A 21,483-nucleotide genomic window follows, 5' to 3' on the forward strand; every position below is an offset into this window, starting at 1 on the left:
TGGCTCATCCTGACATGACCCTCCAGCATGACAATACCACCAGTCATACTGCTCGTTCTGTGCATGATTTCCTGTAAGACATGAATGTCAGTGTTCTGCCATGGCCAGCGAAGAGCCCTGATCTCAATCCCATTGAGCATGTCTGGGACCTGTTGGGTTGGAGGGTGAGGGCTAGGGCCATTCCCCCCAGAAATGTCTGGGAACTTGCAGGTGCCTTGGTGGAAGAGTGGGTTAACATCTCACAGCAAGAACTGACAAATCTGGTACAGTCCATGAGGAGGAGATGCACTGCAGTACTTAATGCAGCTGGTGTTACTTTTGATTTTGACCCCCCCCCTTTGTTCAGGGACACATCGATTCCATTTCTGTTAGTCACATGTCTGTGGAACTTGTTCAGCTTATCTCTCAGTTGTTGAATCTTGTTATGTTCATACAAATATTTACACATGTTAAGTTTGCTGACAATAAACGCAGTTGACAGCGAGAGGATGTTTCTTTCTTGCTGAGTGTATTATTCCAGCCCAGTCACAATTTAGATTTTGGCCACTAGATGGCAGCAGTATATGTGCAAAGTGTTAGACTGATCCAATGAACCATTGCATTTCTGTTCAAAATGTTGTATCAAGACTCCCCAATTGTGCCTAATTGGTTTATTAATATTTGTTCAAGTTCAGAATTGTGCACTCTCCTCAAACAATAGCATGGTATTATTTCACTGTAATAGCTACTGTAAATTGGACAGTGCAGTTAGATTAACAAGAATTTAAGCTTTCTGCCCATATCAGATATGTCTATTGTCACATTCACATGAAGAGATTCGAGAGACAGGCGCAGGAATGCGCAATAGTATTTTTTATTCAGCCCAAATTACGGCGTGCCGTGTAAAGGCACAGGGACGAGGACCAAACAAACACGAACACAAAACACAGGGTTGAAACCCAAACAAAAGAACGAGGAGTACCTCGAATAAATAACACAAGCGCACAATGATTAACACACGGGACAAGACCCATAATCATCTGCGCAATCCACAAGGACACGAAAGCCCAAAACACACAGCACAGGTACTCACACGGACCAACGGACATTGTAACAATAATCGACAGTACCACGGTGAACAAAGGGCACATATATACAAATACAATCAGTGGTAATAGGGGCCAGGTGTGCGCAATGAAAGTTCCAAAGGGATCCGTGACATTTATGTTCAGGGAAATGTTCATGTTACTTACAACCTCATGCTAATCACATTAGCCTACATTAGCTTTACCATCCCATGGGGGGACAGGTCCTGTGAGGTTTAAGTAAATAACAATAGCGAGGCTATATACAGGGGGTACCGGTACAGAGTCAATGTGGGGCACCAGTTAGTCGAGGTAATTGACGTAATATGTACATGTAGGTAGAGTTAAAGTGACTATGCAATAAACAGAGAGTAGCAGCAGCGTAGAAGGGTGGTCTGGGTAGCCCTTTGATTAGCTGTTCAGGATTCTTGTGGGTACGTGCTTCTACACCTGCATTGCTTGCTGTTTGGGGTTTTAGGCTGGGTTTCTGTACAGCACTTTGAGATATCAGCTGATGTACGAAGGGCTATATAAATACATTTGATTTGATTTACAGGAGGCTTGGGGCTACAAATCTATTTAGTCTCCTGAGGGGGAACAGGCTTTGTAGTGCCCTCTTTATGAATGACTTGGTGTGCTTGGACCATGATAGTTTGTTGGTGATGTGGACACCAAGGAACTTGAAGCTCTCAACCTGCTCCACTGCAGCCCCGTCAACGAGAATGAGGGCATGCTTGGTCCTCTTTTTCCTGTAGTCCACAATCATGTCATTTCTCTTGATATTAAAGACTCACTCAGGGACAGGTTGAAAATGTCAGTGAAGACACTTTGGTCAGCGCATGCTCAGAGGCCACGTCCTGGAAATCTGTGCTATCTGTATGTTATCACGATCAAACTATGAGTAGTTAATCGTGAAATATACACCACCGCCCTTCTTCTTTATTCCTGAGAATTCTTTATTCCTGTCTGTACAATGTACTGAGAACCCAGCTGACTGTATGGACGGGGACAGTATATCCCGAGAGAGCCATGATTCCGTGAAACAGAGTATGTTACAGTCCCTGATGTCTCTCTGGAAGGAGATTCTCGCCTTGAGCTCGTCTACTTTATTGACCAGAGACTGAACATTAGCGAGTAATATACTCGGAAGCGGTGGATGGTGTGCATGCCTCCTGAGTCGGATCTGAAGTCCACTCCAAATACCTCTTCTCCACCGGTGGTGTGTTGGAGCAGCCTCTGAGATAAGTTCTATTGGCCTGGGGGTACGAAAAAAGGATCCAATTCGGGAAAGTCGTATTATTGGTCGTAATGCTGTTGAGTTACCGCCACTTTGATGTCCAAAAGTAATTTCCGGCTGTATGTAATAACACAAAAAACATTCTGGGCTAATAATGTAAGAAATAACACACACAAAAAACTAAATACTGCAAAGTTGCTTAGGACTAGAAGCAGAGCTACCATATCTGTCGGCGCCATCTACTCCAATCTACTTCTTGTCAATCAAATGCAATCCTCGGCATAACAGTTTATACATGTGTCACGAGTGGCGCTCGGCGGTCGTCGTCACCGGCCTATTAGCTGCCACTGTCTTTCCTCTCCCTCCTTGTATGTTGATTGGTAGCACCTGTTTATATATGATTAGTTTGTCTTTATTAGACAGCCGGCCCGCCTGGTTGTTGTGCGGGATTATTTCAGTGTAACCTTCGGCTCTGTTGTAGAGGTACGTTTTAGTGCCTGGTCGTGACTTTTCCGTTGTACATTCTCATTCCCTGTGTTTGGGGCCGTTACTATTGTGAGCACCCTGTGGTGCGTTGGTGCTATTAAAGACGCACAGCTTTGCACTCACTGTCTCCTGCGTTTGACTCCACACACCTACGACACCTGAAGCATTACAACATGATTCTTTAAGTCATTAATAATGTTCAGTACAAATCCAATAAACTTTTCAATAGCCTCTACGACTTTGGTCTGAAGTTGAGATATAAAACACGGAGGAGTATTGAGATCAGCCAGCTCGACCCAGATCAAGGCAACACAGTTGGGGAAAAACAAACTTGTCCCAAGATGAAAAGAGTGTGTTGATGCAACCCCAAAATCAAAAGGCCTCACCTACACTCTGTTCTACCATCCATAGGATCATGTGATGTAATGAAACTAATTTGTCTCCAATCAGAGAAACAAGACTGATGTTGAGGTCTCGTCAAAGCTTCAATAGCACTGCTTCACCTGGAGATGTCAAAAGTACAAGGCCTCAGCACACACACAATGTCACATGATCTATTCCTGTCAAATCATTCCTTCCTTCCATGTTGCGCTTTGTTCACAGTAAAAGACATCAAGCAGCGCCTCGTGTTTGGTTTTTAGAGCTCCCCATGAGGCATGTTTGTTTATGTTTGCTTATGGATCGTGTGTGTGGAGTTTCTGTCTGCTTATAGGCAAAGGTAGGGTGGATGAAGCTAGAGGACTCTCCATCTTAGCAGTGGCTTGATTTGTGTGTCTTGTTTGAGAGAGGTGTGTGTGTGTGTGTGTGTGTGTGTGTGTGTGTGTGTGTGTGTGTGTGTGTGTGTGTGTGTGTGTGTGTGTGTGTGTGTGTGTGTGTGTGTGTGTGTGTGTGTGTGTGTGTGTGTGTGTGTGTGTGTGTGTGTGTGCGTGCGTGCGTGTGCGTGCGTGTGTGTGCGCGTGTGTGCGTGTGTGCGCGTGTGTGCGTGTGTGCGTGCGTCCAAATGCAGCACTTTAGGCTTGAGGCAGCAGGTGAAGAGATCTGTTTGTGGGACTTAGTCAGTAGGAGCCATCTGCTAAAGACTAATAGCTAGAACCTATGCTCTGTGAGCTTTTGTGTGTGTGTATGTGTGTGTGTGTCTATATGGTTGTTCAGACTCTAATGTTGACTTGGATTCCAAGCTCTGGAGCATATTGCACTGGGGCTTCATGTAGGACGCCTCTCTCCTCTGTCTGACGCAGTTCCCTCTCAATGCTCTGTCGGATCCTTGCTTTGGCTCGGCCACTGAGTAGCTGCTTCCAGGCCTCTCCTCTCCCCTGTGCCTGTGGGAGGGACATGCTGGCCTCCTCTCACCTCTCTTTCCTCCAGAGGGCCCTCAGTATCACTCTCCCTCTCTCCCTCTCTCAGTTCCCCCTCATCTGCCACATCAAAAGACCTCATTACGAGCTGTCATATCAGCCCCGCTCGAAGCCAACCTGCCTCTGCCGTGATATTTAAATAGCGACACATTGTATTTATAATAGGCAATGTCACGGCAACGTGCTCTCTGATGTCTCCCCCCAGCTCTCCCGTGCTTTCTCCCCCACCCGTCCCCCCACCCCCAATTCCTCCCAAACCTCCACCCGGCCCTATGCACGCCGACAGACGCCCCTCTATAAAATTCTCTTTTATTTATCACTTGTTTGCTTTTTTATTAGGTGGCTGTGTAGAAGCCAAAGTCGCTCGTCTAGTTTGATGCTCGCTGTGTCGTCTCTCTTCTGTGATTACGAATTTCGTCTTTAAAAAAAAGACAGGCCGTTAAAAGAAACGACTGGAGTGGCGGTGCTTCCTGTGCTGTACATGATACTGGTGGTCGATTGGCCCTCCCCCCATCATATTCCTTATTGGCTCTCTTGCCCTGCTGTCTATATAAGACCCCACGCAGGCATCTCACCTGTCCACAGTAGCCTACAGGGGGAGGGGCTTGCTTTGGCTTGACAAGGCCACCTGGAACCATTAGTTACCCTGGGCCCGCCTGTTAGTATGCCAGAGTCCCGGCCACTGCAGCCAAGAGCATCATTAACGGGAGTGGGGTTTCTGCTCCTGCTGCTCTCGGCCCTCATTTACCCACTTAATTTATTTACTAAAAGAACAGAGCAGTGCCACCGGCTCAGCTCAGCTCTGCTCAGGTTCCCGGCAGCACTCTCTATTCACACTGCAGCGGTGGCGGGGCCATTAAAGGAAAGGGCAGGGCCTTCCAATGCGCCGTAAATTATCTCAATGGCGCACTTTGGCCGAAGCCAATGAGCACAGCCAATGATAAATATTAGGGTGATGACAGTGGGCTTTGGCGTAGAGGCCTTTTATCACGATCAATGTCGCTTGTTTAAAGACTTTGGGTCTACAGTGGTTCCTGCTATCTAGTAGTGCAACTCTGTGTGATGCATCTAAGATTGTCAAGGCCTTTGTTGTTCCTCTCCAACTCTGTCCATGGCTCATACAGCCCTTCTAATGTATCCATCTTGCTGGCTGGACTGACATCACTCTCCCCATGCACAGACTGCCAATTAAATCAGAATGGTAGTGCAACCTGGAAGGCCAAGAGTTCGCTTGACTGACCCGGTCGCCTATGGAGGTATATGTGCCAGAGGAGTGTGTGATTGTGCAGGAGCTGTGTATGTATGTGGGGGCAGAAACCACAACCACAAGGACAACTTCTCCATCTCTCTCCAGACATGTATCTAAAAGTACATTAATGGATGGAGCAGTGTTTTTGGAAGGCGATGACTTTTATTTCAAAGGGATATTTTATTTTTCCTTGGAGGGCTTCTTTTAGCAGGGCTATTACTCAGAGGCAGTAGTCTTTCTTCTCTCTTTCTCTCTTCCTCTATCTTATTTCCTCTATCTTTTCATCTCCATTTTTGTCCCCCCTCTCTCTCGCACGCACTCTCTTTTTTTGTTTGATAAACTATTGAGATTCTCAATTCCTATAACAAAGCACACAAGAAACCCCCAGTAGCTGAGGAAAGGACAAGCGCATTGTCAAGGTGCTTTGAAGAGCAGAGCAGTGCGCCGAGCCAGCAGATTAATGTCCTCGTAAAGCAGGGGAGCAGATTTTTGATGGAGGATTTTATAGATTTTGAGGTGGACCACCTCCTTCGGGGGATATTTATTTCCTCATTTGTTCTGCATACTTGAAGACATGAAAGTAAGAGAGGGAAAAGTGGGAAACACTCCTGGGTCATATTCATTTGTCACCAAACTGAACAGAAACAGGGAGGGACTACCTGGAGTTGTCCAATAAGAAACGCTTAATTTATTCTGTTGCAATTTAAAAACACAAACATTTTCTGTTACGTTCCTTATTGAACATTGCCGTGATAAAAACCATATCCACTAAGTGACCACTCTTCTGCATGGAGCTCCCCCATACACATGATGGGAGGGGGAAGACCCATGTCCTCTGCAACTCTTCTGCTTTTACTGCTGTGGTTGAGAGATTGGACACTGTCCTTGGGGTGGCCAAGCACATGCAAACAAACACACACTGACACACACACTCAAAAATGGATTTAGACATCAAAAAGTTTTTTAAAACTCATATGACTCCTAATTGTTATCTTTAATTTCAAAAAGGTCATTCTCACCTCAAATCCAATCAAATAATTTCCTGGCAAAAATGTTGGCTTTGTGCTTCCTTCCTTCAGCCTCCTGGCACTGATCACCTCTCATCTTCTCAGGCCTACGAGAGCAACTTCATTGTCATAAATTAGCTTCAACAACTGTAGCCAAGATAATTTTCTCCTCATCTTTGCATTATTTTCTACTAAAACATTGATACATACAGTTCTTTCGTTAAATATTTCGACCCCCTTCACTTTGCTACCTTACAGCCTTATTATTTAAAAAAATCTACATACATCAATCTACATACAATACTCCATAATTAGAAAGCAAAAACAGGTTTAGACATTTTTGCAAATTAATATTTAAAATAAAACTGAAATATCACATTTACACAAGTATGCAGACCCTTTACTCAGTACTTTGTTGAAGCACCTTTGCAGCGATTACAGCCTCAAGGCATCTTGAGTATGATGCTACAAGCTTGGCACACCTGTATTTGGAGAGTTTCTCCCATTCATATTTTCAGGTCTCTCCGGAGATGTTTGATCAGGTTCAAGCCCGGGCTCTGGCTCCAGGACATTCAGAGACTTGTCCCGAAGCCACTCCTATGTTGTATTGGCTGTGTGCTTAGGGTCACTGTCCTGTTGGAAGGTGAACCTTCATCCCAATCTGAGGTTCTGAGCACCCTGGAGCAGGTTTTCATCAAGGATCTCTAATTTGCTTTGTTCATCTTTCCTTCGATCCTGACTAGTCTCCCCGGTCCCTGCCGCTGAAAAACATCCCCACAGCATGATGCTTCCACCACGCTTTACCGTAGGTATGGGGCCAGATTTCCTCTAAATGACGCTTGGCATTCAGGCCAAAGCGTTCAGTCTTGGTTTCATCAGACCAGAGAATTTTGTTTCTCATGGTCTGAGAGTCTTTAGGTGCCTTTTGGCAAACTCAAGCTGGCTGTCATATGCCTTTTAATGAAGAGTGACTTCCGTCTGGCCACTCTACCATAAAGGCCTGATAGGTGGAGTTCTGCAGAGATGGTTGTCCTTCTGGAAGGTTCTCTCATCTTCACAGAGGAACTCTGGAGCTCTGTCAGAGTGACCATCTGTCAGGGGAGGTGACCAAGAACCCAAGGCTCTTCTCCACAGATTGCACAGTTTGGCCGGGCAGCCAGCTCTAGGAAGTCTTGGTCGTTCCAAAATTCTTCCATTTACAGAATGATGGCCAGTGTTCTTGGGGACCTTCAATGCTGCAGACATTTTTTGGTACCCTTCCCCAGATCTGTTTCTCGACACAATCCTGACTTGGAGCTCTACGGATCTCATGGTTTGGTTTTTGCTCTGACATGCACCGACAACTGTGGGACCTTATATAGGCAGATGTGTGCCTTTCCAAATCATGTCCAATCAATTAAATTTACCCCAGGTGGACTCCAATCAAATTGTAGAAACATCTCAAGGATGATCAATGGAAACAGGATGCACTTGAGCTCAATTTAGAGTCTCATAGCAAAGGGTCTGTATACTTATGTAAATAAGGTATTTCTGTTTTCTTTTTTAATACATTTGAAAACATTTCTAAAAACTGTTTTTGCTTTGTCGTTATGGGGTATTTCGTGTAGATTGCTGAGGAATTATTTAAATGTTATCCATTTTAGAATAAGGCTGTAACGTAACAAAATGTGGAAAAAGTCAAGGGGTCTGAATACTTTCCGAATGCACTGTATATAGCGATATAGTTACGTCCATTGTTTTTATTATCTATTTGGTATTTCTCTCTATACCCAGACATTAATCAATCAACTAATTTGTTGGTTTGATGTAGCAACATGCCTTTATGGGCTGTAGGGGAAATGATTGAGGATTGATTGATTCTGAAGGAGTTCCCTATGCACAGGGCCTAACACACACACAAAATCCTGTTTAGAACAGATTATCCAAACCACCCCTCTCCAGTTGAAGCTTACTTTCTCTAGTAGCTAGCACTGTGCATCATTTTATTAGCCTGGATTTTCTCCCTCTCATTTCTCGCACTCTCTCTCACCCAGAGTAAGTGAGTTCCTTTTGGGGTGCTTGCAGAGTGAAATCACCTTGTGGCGAACACTTTATTATCTATAGTCAAAGTGTCACCAAATAGCATTACACACACACACACACACACACACACACACACACACACACACACACACACACACACACACACACACACACACACACACACACACACACACACACACACACACACACCAGACAATGACCCGCTCATGTCGCACCATCAAGGGGTAATTGTCCAGGAATGATTGGCTCAACAAACAATGAATCAATAGTTACTATGGAGTAAAAAACAGGCGTGGCCATTGACATGGGCAGGTAATGATATGATAATGACATGATAATACTTCACAGATGGAACAGTTGTCAAGGAGTCACTGACCTTGATTCCTCCTACAGTTCCTTCCTGGCATCTCATTTGGGAGTCTTGTGTTGACACAGAGGGAGTGAAGAGGCTCGCAACAGCAACAGGCTAGTCTTTGGACATTTTGTGTGAGTGTTCCTTTAAACTTTATTTGAAAACATACTTAGGCCTACTGTTATTATTATAACATTACTCTTCAGGCCAGAACATTTGTTTATCAATATTGTTGGTACAAAAAACATTTATTAACACAGGTTTCACCTCTGAGGTTATTGTTACAGTAATATCATCAATATTGTCATATCTGTTGAAAAAAAAGATTTCAAGCAATCATAGTTAATAAATCATGTGAGCCGTGGCAACACGTCATTCAGGGCATGTGGGGCAGAGCCTCACCTGTTTTGAGCCAGGCCTGTTTAAATTCAGCAATGTTATTCTGGCATTAATTCATGCCACATATCAGTTTTGCAAACAATGCATTTTTTTTCAAAATAAAGTCGCATACAAACATTTTCTCTTTCTTGAACAAACATCAAATCAAATCAAACCTTATTTGCCACATGCGTCGATTTTACCGTGAAATGCTTACTTACAGGCACTTAACCAACAGTGCAGTTCAAGAAGAAGAGGCTAAAATAAAAGGTAATAATAAAAAGTAACACAATAAGAATAACATTAACGAAGCTATATACAGGGGGAACCGGTACTGAGTCAGTGTGCAAGGATACAGGCTAGTTGAGGTAACCTGTACCTGTAGTTGGGGGGCGAAGTGACTATGCTGAATTGTTCAGCAGTCTAATGGCTTGGGGGTAGAAGCTGTTGAGGAGCCTTTTGGTCCTAGACTTGGTGCCCCGGTACCGCTTTCCGTGTGGTAGCAGAGAAAACAGTCTATAACTTGGGTGCCTGGAGTCTTTGACAATTTTATGGGCTTTCCTCTGACACCGCCTATTATATAGGTCCTGGATGGCAGGAAGCTTGTCCCTAGTGATGTACTGGGCCATTCGCACTACCCTCTGTAGCGCCGAGCAGTTGCCATACCAGGCGGTGATGCAACTGGTCTGGAGGCTCTTGATGGTGCAACTGTAGAACCTTTTGAGGATCTGGGGGCCCATGCCAAATCTTTTCAGTCTCCTGAGGGGAAAAGGTTTTGTCGTGCCCTCTTCACGACTGTCTTGGTATGTTTGGACAATGGTAGTTCGTTGGTGATGTGGACACCAAGGAACTTGAAAATCTCGACCCGCTCCACTACAGCCCCGTCGATGTTAATGGGGGCCTGTTCGGCCCGCCTTTTCCTGTAGTCCATGATCAGCTCCTTTGTCTTGCTCACATTGAGGGAGAGGTTGTTGTCCTGGCACCACACTGCCAGTTCTCTGACCTCCTCCCTATTGGCCGTCTTATCTTTGTCGGTGATCAGGCCTACCACTGTTGTGTCGTCAGCAAACTTAATGATGGTGTTGGAGTCATGTTTGGCCATGCAGTTGTGGGTGAACAAGGAATACAGGAGGGGACTAAGTACATACCCCTGAGGGGCCCCAGTGTTAAGGATCAACATGGCAGACATATTGTTGCCTACTCTTACCTCCTGGGAGCGGCCCGTCAGGAAGTCCAAGATCCAGTTGCAGAGGGAGGTGTTTAGTCCCAGAGTCCTTAGCTTAGTGATGAGCTTTGTGGGCACTATGGTTTTGAACACTGAGCTGTAGTCGATGAACAGCAGTCTCACATAGGTGTTCCTATTGTCCAAGGCGCTATCTTGAGTAAGGCAGCTCCAAAATGCAGGTGTTTTAGCCTAGCTCAGTTGGAGGGGCAGCTAGCAAAAGCAGAGAACGTAGGCCTTGGTAAACTTCTCTAGTTGCACTGTGATTGGCTCAGTGTTCTGTCACTCATGGGGACACTACGTCACCACAGAATCTAAAGGGAGAGCTAGGCAGTTCAAGCCCCCTTGGGTGCTGCCATAGATTTACAGTAAAAGTGCCCATCCAAGAAGGTTCAAGATTATTGGCCACAGATAAAAGGACGTCAAATCACATTATAGCTACCGTAGCTTTGATTGAACTGATCATGTCAACATCATACTTTCTAAATCTTAGCTTGAAAGCTAACTAGCTAGACAAGCAGTCATCATCATGAATCATGGCAACAATCTACTGGCAAATCCTTTTTAATCCTTGTCATTTGAAGATAAATTATACTTTGTTTTGTCTTTGTTTTTGTATGGTCAGGGCATGAGTTGGGGTGGGCAGTCTATGTTTGTTTTTCTATGTTGTATTTTGCGTTTGGCCTGGTATGGTTCTCAATCAGAGGCAGGTGTCGTTAGTTGTCTCTGATTGAAAATCATACTTAGGTAGCCTTTTCCCACCAGTGCTTCGTGGGTGATTGTTTTCTGTTTTCTGTTGTGTGTCTGCACCAGCCAGAACTGTTTTCGGTCATTTCTCTTTGTTATTTTGTTATTTCCGTGTTCATTTAATAAATATGGACACATACCACACTGCACCTTGGTCCTCACCTTCTTCCACCGACGACGGCCGTTACAACAATTTCTGGGATATTTTATTTCAGCTCATTAAACAGGGGACCAAGACTTTACATGTTGTGTTTATATTTTTGTTCAGTGTAGATAAAACGGATCAGCCATTGTTGTCACGCCCTGGTCAAAGTATTTTGTGTTTATCTTTATGTATTGGGTCAGGCCAGGGTGTGGCATGGGGTTTTTGTATTGTGGTGTGTTTTGTCTTGGGGTTTTGGTATATAGTGGGATTGTAGCTAGTGGGGTGATCTAGCAGAGTCTATGGCTGTCTGGAGTGGTTCTCAATCAGAGTCAGGTGTTTATCGTTGTCTCTGATTGGGAACCATATTTAGGCAGCCATATACTTTGGTTGTTTTGTGGGTGGTTGTCCTTAGTGTCTTTGTAACTATCTACTGTTAGTTTGCACCAGTTTAGGCTGTTTCGGTTTTCGTTACGTTTATTGTTTTTTTGTATTGATTCGTGTTTACGTGTGTTTTCTCCATTAAACATGGATCGCAATCTACACGCTGCATTTTGGTCCGACTCTCCTTCACCACACCTAGAAAACCGTTACAGAATCACCCACCGTAAACGGACCAAGCAGCGTGTCAACAGGCAGGAGCAGCCCAAAGAGGAGATGCGCAATAAGGATTTCTGGACATGGGAGGAAATCCTTGACGGGAGAGGACCCTGGGCTAAACCAGGGGAGTGTAGCCGCCCAAAGGTGGAACAGGTGGAGGCAGAGAGGAGAGAGGAGCCGGCGATATGAGGGAACACGGTTGGCAAGGAAGCCTGAGAGTCAGCCCCAAAAATTTCTTGGGGTGGGGGCTCAGGGAGAGAGTGGCAAAGTCAGGAGTCAGACCTGAGCCGACTCTCCCTGTTTATCGTGAGGTGCCAAGGAGGAGACCAGAGCCGGTGTTGGAGGTGAGCGAAGCAGAGACTGTGAAGGAGTTAATGGGGAAATTGGAGGAGAGAGAAATGAGGGAGTTGCTGTGTTGGTGCTTTTTGCATGGAATTCGCCCGACGGAACGTGTCAGGGATTTGATGGCACCTGGGTCAGCGCTCCATACTCGTCCTGAGGTGCGTGTTAGTCGGCTGGTGAAGTTGGTGCCAGCCTCAAGCACCAGGCCTCCTGTGCACATCCCTAGCCTTGTACGTCCTGTGCCAACACTGCTCTCAATATCTCCAGTACGCCTTCACGGTCTAGCCCATCCTGTGCCACCTCCACACACCAGCCCTCCGGTAGCAGCTCCCCGCACCAGGCTTCCTGTGCGTGTCCTCGGCCCAGTACCACCAGTGTCAGCACCACGCATCAGGCCTACAGTGCGCCTCGCCTCTCCTGCGCTGCCGGAGCCTCACGCCTGTTCAGCGCTATCAGAGCCTTTCTCCTCTCCTGCGCTACCGGAGTCTCCCGCCTGTTCAGCGCAACTAGAGCCTTCGTCCTCTACAGCGCTGCTGGAGTCTCCTGTCTGTTCAGCGCAGCCAGAGCTGTCAGCCTGCATGGAGCAGTCAGAGCTGTCAGCCTGCATAGAGCAGCCAGAGCTGCCAGTCTACATGGAGCAGCCAGAGCTGTCAGTCTGCATGGAGCAGCCAGAGCTGTCAGTCTGCAAGGAGCTGCCAGTCTGCAAGGAGCTGCCAGTCTGCAAGGTGCTGCCAGCCTGCATGGAGCAGCCAGAGCTGTCAGTCTGCAAGGAGCTGCCAGTCTGCAAGGAGCTGCCAGTCTGCAAGGTGCTGCCAGCCTGCATGGAGCAGCCAGAGCTGTCAGCCTGCATGGAGCAGTCAGAGCTGTCAGTCTGCATGGAGCAGCCAGAGCTGTCAGTCTGCATGAAGCAGCCAGAGCTGTCAGTCTGCAAGGAGCTGCCAGTCTGCAAGGAGCTGCCAGTCTGCAAGGAGCTGTCAGTCTGCAAGGAGCTGTCAGCCTGCATGGAGCAGCCAGAGCTGTCAGTCTGCAAGGAGCTGCCAGTCTGCAAGGAGCTGCCAGTCTGCAAGGAGCTGCCAGTCTGCAAGGTGCTGCCAGCCTGCATGGAGCAGCCAGAGCTGCCAGCCTGCATGGAGCAGTCAGAGCTGTCAGTCTGCATGGAGCAGTCAGAGCTGTCAGTCTGCATGAAGCAGCCAGAGCTGTCAGTCTGCATGAAGCAGCCAGAGCTGCAAGTCTGCAAAGAGCTCTCAGTCTACAAGGAGCTGCCAGTCTGCAAGGATCCGCCAGTCTGCCAGGATCCACCAGTCTGCCAGGATCCGCCAGAAGTGCCAGTCAGCCAGGATCCGCCAGAGGTGCCAGTCAGCCAGGATCCGCCAGAGGTGCCAGTCGGCCAGGATCTGCCAGTCGGCCAGGATCTGCCAGTCGGCCAGGATCCGCCAGTCTGCCAGGATCCACCAGAACTTCCAGTCGGGCAGGATCTGCCAGTCAGCCAGGATCTGCCAGTCAGCCAAGATCCATCAACCTGCCTGAGCTTCCTCTCACTCCTGAGCTTCCTCTCACTCCTGAGCTTCCTCTCACTCCTGAGCTTTCTCTCACTCCCGAGCTTTCTCTCACTCCCGAGCTTTCTCTCACTCCCGAGCTTCCCCTCAGTCCCGAGCTCCCTCAGTCCCAAGCTGTCCTTCTGTCCCGATCTGCTCCTCAGTCCAGTGGGGTTCTGGGTGAGGACTACTAGGCCATGGTCGGCGGCGAGGGTGGACTATTCAGGGACGCGAGGAGAGGGGACTGGGACATTGACTGAGTGGGGTCCGCGTCCCGCGCCGGAGCCGCCACCATGGACAGACGCCCACCCGGACCCTCCCTGTTGTTTTGAGGTGCGTTCGTGAGTCCGCACCATAGGGGGGGTTCTGTCACGCCCTGGTCAAAGTATTTTGTGTTTATCTTTATGTATTGGGTCAGGCCAGGGTGTGGCATGGGGTTTTTGTATTGTGGTGTGTTTTGTCTTGTGGTTTTGGTATACAGTGGGATTGTAGCTAGTGGGTGATCTAGCAGAGTCTATGGCTGTCTGGAGTGGTTCTCAATCAGAGTCAGGTGTTTATCGTTGTCTCTGATTGGGAACCATATTTAGGCAGCCATATTCTTTGGTTGTTTTGTGGGTGATTGTCCTTAGTGTCTTTGTAACTATCTACTGTTAGTTTGCACCAGTTTAGGCTGTTTCGGTTTTTGTTACGTTTATTGTTTTTTTGTATTGATTCGTGTTTACGTGTGTTTTCTCCATTAAACATGGATCGCAATCTACACGCTGCATTTTGGTCCGACTCTCCTTCACCACACCTAGAAAACCGTTACAATTGTACATAAAAGTTACACAACAAGTTGGAAATCGCAAATACAACAATGACAGGTTTGGAAGGAATCCGTGGCTAACCGTGAGCATCGCAAAGCAATAACAATTTTGCTTCCCCTGCCTGCTATTTGGTCTAGAGTGTGTGTGGTCCAGGTCTGGATTTAAGGATGTAAAACATCTGTCTGAAAGGGTCTCTTTTCAGAGCTTAAAAGGATAAACATTCACACACAACACCATGGGACAGAAAAGGTTGAATACATTGACCATGCTTTCAATCCAGCATGAATTCATTCAGAAAATGCCAGACTCTTGATGACAAAGTTTGATGACAAGGTTTGCCCACAAGAAGGACCACTGCGTTACCTTCCCGTTCAAGTGGACACAGCACAAACATATGTATTGTATGCTGCTGCATAAATTATGTAATATGCCAGGATGATACTGTATACTATAGCTAAGAAAGTAATACTATGTGTATGTTGTTTAGTAAGCTGTTAGTAGCCCATGTGTCTCACCCTAAGAATTTGGAACCCTCTCCCCTCGGAACTTAGCCTACTGTTCTGACTTGGAGGTGCACATGTAGCCTATAGCCTGCTTTAGAGAAATGACATCATCAAATATTGTAAGGGCTTTCATTGTCAGATTATATGTCCCCGTTATTATCCTACGGATCTGACTTGGTGTACAAGGAGAATACTGTAAGAATGGCCCATGTTCTGAATTCTGTTGCTGTCCATTTCAAAAGTGCTGATCAAATAGGCATATTGACTACGTCAGTCTTAGCTCGCTCATTAATGTCTTAATCGAAAATTTGTCTTGCCTCTTATCCGCTCATCTTTCCCTTATGCCATAGTTTGTACATCTCAATTTTATGTTGCTTTTATGGGTCTATATCATTAGTATCTTATTCATTATTTTAGGCAGTTAGAATGATGCATTTGATTTTTTGCAACTTTGTGTATTACAATTAGCTCATATGCTTTTCTTCATGAGGAGGGGATACTATATAATGTTGTTGAGTCTGTAACCATGTTTGCCAGTGACTATCTCTTCCCATTCAAATATTTTTTCCAACAAAAAGTTCAGTAATAGACCTGTGTAATTCCAGTTGATACAGCAGGGGATATTTTGTTTGCGCAATGCACTGCCTGTGCATCTGTATATTGTCTGTAAAAGTGAATCCATGTGATTGTATTTTCCATCATTTTTAGACCCAGTGTAACGGCAGATTTCCTCTTCGTCTGAAGAGGAGTAAGGATCGGACCAAGCTGCAGCGTGGTAAGTGTTCATGACGATTTATTAAAAACGAACTGAACACTGAAATGCAAAACAATGTGATGAAAACGAAAACCGAAACAGTACCGTGTGGCCCAAGCACTCACTGCGGAAACAAACACCCACAAACCAAAAGTGAAACCCAGGCTACCTAAGTATGATTCTCAATCAGACAACTAACGACACCTGCCTCTGATTGAGAACCATACTAGGCCGAACACAAAAACCAACATAGAAAAACAAACATAGGCTGCCCACCCCAACTCACGCCCTGACCATACTAAAACAAAGAATAAAATAACAGAACTATGGTCAGAACGTGACACCTAGTAAAATACTTCAAATTGTAGTCTAACCAAGACTCTCTCTCTCTCTCTCTCGCAGGGAAGTGACTTAAAGAAGAGTAACGTTAAGGCCTCAACATCTTGCTGAATTGATCTGAACAACATCTCTGAATTTCTGTTGGTGTCCATTTTGAAAGTGCTGAACGAATAGGCTTACCTCATCACAGTTCGTATACTTGTATTTGCTTATACTTAGAGCTAAGTGTTAATGATATAAAAACAAACATTATGAGATTACTGAACATAAATGTAATAATGTTTTTGTATTGTTAAAAAGTCTAAATTCATGTCGGCATTACGTACTAATGAAGAAGAATGTGGTTCTTTTCGAGTTCCACAAATCCACAAGGAGTTAGTAGAAATCATATTTATTTAAGCAAGTCAGCCATATCAGCTATGGTTTTTAAAAAGTCAGTAAATGAGGCTGAATGAACCATTTCCCTGTCAGACAAGGCTCCGCTGATAGCCAGGTGTAGAGGTGGTAAGGATCAACCCCATGGTGCTGAAGGAAATCTCTGCTGTTGGTACAGCTTTATGTAGGCCCTAACAGTTTGTGGGTACTGTTTGTCACTGCAATTCATGTATTGTTTAGTGTTGTGTAGTGGCTTTGCTGGCATGCATCTAAAAAAAAAATATGCGTGTGCCCCACAAAGATTTGCATGCTAAAATCCCACTGAATGTGAGAATGTAAGATTAGTTGACGCAGAAAACAACCTCTGTTGTCTCAAATAGATTGTGGGGGGTATAGTTGTGGGAAAACAAAAACCTGACATTCTTTTTTTATTGCAGAAATTCAATTTGAAATTTGATGGCCACAGAGAACAGAGCAGAAGAGAGAGAGAGCCTTGATGGAGGAGAGGCAAGTTGAGGCTGGGCAGACGAGAAGGGGTAAGGAGACCTCCCTCCGGGCCTCGCAGCCCCAATTCAGTCTATTGATTTTCTGTCCTCTCCTTCAATATCTGGAATGCGCCGTACCCAATAGATTATGACAAACGTGGCCGCGAGAGACCAGCAATCCTCTCTAATTGAACCTGATGGTGTACAGCTGAGGATCAAAGGTCGGGGAAATTCAGTGACACAGCAGGTTTCTCTCCTTCTCTAAAAAACACTCCTCCAAGGTCCATAAAACAGGGGGAGGGGGAGGAAGGGTCTTATTTCTCTGTACATCCTTCCTCCTTTCCTTTCCTCCATTCCTCTCCTCAGACAAGGGCAAGCTACACTGTTACTGCACCGCTGAGCACAGAGGAGTCAGACTCAAGGCTTTACAATAACAACCTCCTGACAAAAGTGCAACGGGGAAAAAACAAGGCAGAAGAAAAGCTCAGTGCTCTATTTTGATGAAAGTAACAAGCACAGCTTGTTGTAAATAGGCTTTCTGAAGCCCGAGGCAGCTTTTCTCCCCGGGGGACATACTTTCTGCGTCTTTCCCTGGGTTGCTGTCGCCGAAAGGTTCTGTCTGGAAGGAAAGAAGGGAAAAAAACTCAAAGTGGCACAAACAAGAACTCGCTTCAGCTGTTTTGACAGGAGGAGGAAATCATCATTCAGTTGGACACGCTAGTTCGCAATTGCCATCCATTCAGGTTGGAAAACAATATATGCTGTTAAGGGAAATCCACAGCTTACCCTGTTGTTTACCAGCCGTGCGTGCGCTTGGGCAGAGTCATATTTCTCGGAGCAACGTGCTCCTTTTGGTAACATGAGACCTCGCCAGTCCATGCGTTCCTAGACTCCCAAATACATTCACAAGGGGGTGATAGCAGAGCTTTTCTTGTTGTCTTGCTAGCTAGCTGGCTAAAAACAGCAAGCTAGCTAGCCTTTTAGCTTCCCCCATATGAAATAATCAGATTTTTAATAAAATAATATGCCCTGGCAAATATTCTTATTCTTGCCAGTGTAACCTACAACATTATCCCAGTTTGATATGTTCCTCTACTGTATTTGCTCTCAAATCACCTAAAAATAGAAAGGCATGGTTTTTGCTCACAGAGAAAAAGGACATGGCTAATGGCTGTATTTACAGGTTAAGAATAGCCCACAATCACATAGTTATACATTTTGAACAAAAACCTTTTGGGGGGGGGGGGGTTCTAAAAAATGCTTTAGTGTTGGTTCATTGTGTGAACAGTTGCTGAGAACATATTTTGAAATCAATGCAAAATAGGCTTCTTACTTGATGCATAACCTACACTACTGGTCAAAAGTTTTATAAGACCTACTAGTTCAAGGGTTTTTCTTTATTATTACTATTTTCTACATTGTAGAATAATAGGGAAGACATCAAACTATGAAATAACACATATGGAATCATGTACAGTAGTAACCAAAAAAAGTGTTAAACAAAAAAATATATTTTATATTTGAGATTCTTCAAATAGCCAACCTTTGCCTTGATGACAGCTTTGCACACTCTTGGCATTCTCTCAACCAGCTTCACTTGGAATGCTTTTCCAACAGTCTTGAAGGAGTTCACACATATGCTGAGCACTGCTCTTCCTTCACTCTGCGGTCTGACTCATCCCAAACCATCTCAATTTGGTTGAGGTCGGGGGATTGTGGAAGCTAGATCATCTGATGCAGCACTCCATCACTCTCTTTCTTGGTAAAATAGCCCTTACACCGCCTGGAGGTGTGTTGGGTCATTGTCCTGTTGAAAAACAAATTATAGTTCCACTAAGCCCAAACCAGATGTGATGGCATATCGCTGCAGAATGCTGTGGTAGCCATGCTGGTTAAGTGTGCCTTGAATTCTAAATAAATCATAGACAGTGTCACCAGTAAAGCACCCCCACACCATAACACCTCCTCCTCTATGCTTTACAGTGTGAAATACACATGCAGAGATCATCCGCTTACCCACACCATGTCTCACAAAGACACATCGGTTGGAACCAAAAATCTCCAATTTGGACTCCAGGCTAATGCCTATTTTGTCATGCCTGCTCCTGCTCTTTTCCCCTGGCGCTCGAGGGCGCCAGGCTCCCCAGATTTACGCACTTCTGCCACCATCATTACGCACACCTGCCTTCACCCATCATGCGCATCAGAGATTATTGGACTCACCTTGACACAATCACCTCTGTCATTACCTCCCCTATATCTGTCTGTTCCCCCACTCTGTTCCCAGCTTAAGCATTGATTGTCTTATGTCCTTGTATAACCGAGTGCTGACGCTGTTCCTGTCTTGTTTCATGTCTGTTCCTGATTAAATGTTTGACTCCCCGTGCCTGCTTCTCTACTCCAGCGTCGGTCCGTACAGAATGCTGAAGCCACCAAACGAAGCATCGGGGAGTGCTCGCTTTCCGGGTTAGTTGTGACGTCGCGTCCGGGGGTCGCCACCAATGGAACCAGGGGTGCCTAAGCCAGCTTTCCGGGCTTTCACACCCTAGCTGGCTCGAGAAGTTTCTTGCCCCAGTTGGCTTGGAAGGCACCCATCCCACGTCAGGCATCAGCCGGATTGTCAGGTTTTTACGCCCAGCCGGCTCGTCAGGCTGCTATGCCTCCGCCGGATCATCAGGCTCCCACGCCTCAGAGGGATCGTCAGGCTCCTATGCCTCAGGCAGATCGTCAGGCTCCTATGCCTCAGCCGGCTCACCAGGCTCTCACGCCTCTGCTGGTTCGTCGGGATTTCACGCCCAGCCGGCTTGTCCAGCGCCCATGCCTCGGCCGGCCTGTCAGGCCAGGTGGCCCTAGAGGGGGGGATACTGTCACGCCTGCTCCCGCTCTTCCCCCCTGTCACTCGAGGGCACCAGGCTCCCCAGCATTACGCACTCCTGACACCATCATTACGCACACCTGCCTTCCTCCGTCACGCGCATCAGCGATTATTGGACTCACCTGGACTCAATCACCTCTGTCATTACCTCCACTATATCTGTCTGTTCCCCCGCTCTGTTCCCTGCTTAAGCATTGATTGACTTATGTCCTTGTATACCTGTGTGCTGACGCTGTTCCTGTCTTGTTTAATGTCTGTTCCTAATTAAATGTTTGACTCCCTGTACCTGCTTCTCTACTCCAACGTCAGTCCTTACACATTGCTCGAATTTCTTGGCCCAAGCAAGTCTCTTCTTATTATTGGTGTCATTTAGTAGTGGTTTATTTGCAGCAATTCAACCATGATGGCCTGATTCACACAGTCTCTTCTAAACAGTTGATGTTGAGATGTGTCTGTTACTTGAAATCTGTGAAGCATTTATTTGGGCTGCAATTTTTGAGGCTGGTAACTCTAATGAACTTATCCTCTGCAACAGAGGTAACTCTGGGTCTTCCATTCCTGTGGCAGTCCTCATGAGAGCCAGTTTCATCATGTTAATGGTTTTTGTGACTGCACTTGAAGAAACTTTCAAAGTTCTTTACATTTTCCTGATTGACTGACCTTCATGTCTTAAAGTAATTATGACTGTCATTTCTCTTTGCTTATTTGAGCTGTTCTTGCCATAATATGGACTTGGTATTTTACCAAATAGGGTGATCCCCCTCCCACACACACACACACACACACACCTTGTCACAACACGACTGATTGAGGATGAATGATGGAGGCCACTGTGTTCTTGGGGACCTTCAATGCTGCTGACATTTTTTGGTACCCTTCCCCAGATCTCTGCCTCGACACAATCCTGCTCTCTACGGACAATTCCTTCGAAATCATGGCTTGGTTTTTGCTCTGACATGCACTGTCAACTGGGGGACCTTATATAGACAGGTGTGTGCCTTTCCAAATCATGTCCAATCAGTTGACTTTACCACAGGTGGACTCCAATGAAGTTGTAGAAACATCTCAAGGATGATCAATGGAAACAGGATGCACCTGAGCTCAATTTCGAGTCTCATAGGGTCTGAATACTTATGTAAATAAGGTATTTCTGTTTCTAAATTTTAATACATTTACAAAAATTCTAAAAACCTGTTTTCACTTCGCCATTATGGGGTATGGTGTCTAGATTGATGAGGATTTTGTATTTATTTAATCAATTTTAGAACAAGGCTGTAATGTAACAGAATGTGGGAAATGGTCTGAACATTTTCCAAATGCACTGATCAAGGAACGACCTTTATACTTTCCATTAATTCATAGCAACCCTGGTGCTTTTTTTTAGTGCACTTTAAATTGATAGATGAAGAGTTAATTATTTTGTCAAACAACTAAATCAATTTTCTGGTTCCTTTTCATCCCGTTGAGTTGGGTGATAAAATACAGCTTCTTTGTGTGCACAGCACTGCCCCCTCCACCGTGGATGGAATTATCTGTTCGGTAAAAGAAATTGAGTGGAGCAAATCTGCATTGAAAGCACCGTAGGCA

The 21,483-nt window shown here is 45.7% G+C and overlaps 1 long non-coding RNA gene across 1 annotated transcript; it reads left to right on the forward strand.

Annotated features, from left to right (window-relative positions):
* The first annotated feature begins 8,884 nt into the window (after positions 1–8,884).
* On the forward strand, positions 8,885–16,344 carry LOC127907231 (uncharacterized). The gene is made up of 3 exons (XR_008063857.1): positions 8,885–8,927; positions 15,777–15,843; positions 16,225–16,344. It is a non-coding gene; the product is annotated as an uncharacterized LOC127907231 (long non-coding RNA).
* Positions 16,345–21,483: the final 5,139 nt, after the last annotated feature.

This window comes from Oncorhynchus keta, chromosome 14, assembly GCF_023373465.1.
Source record: "Oncorhynchus keta strain PuntledgeMale-10-30-2019 chromosome 14, Oket_V2, whole genome shotgun sequence".
In the NCBI taxonomy this organism is placed as follows: Eukaryota; Metazoa; Chordata; class Actinopteri; order Salmoniformes; family Salmonidae; genus Oncorhynchus; species Oncorhynchus keta.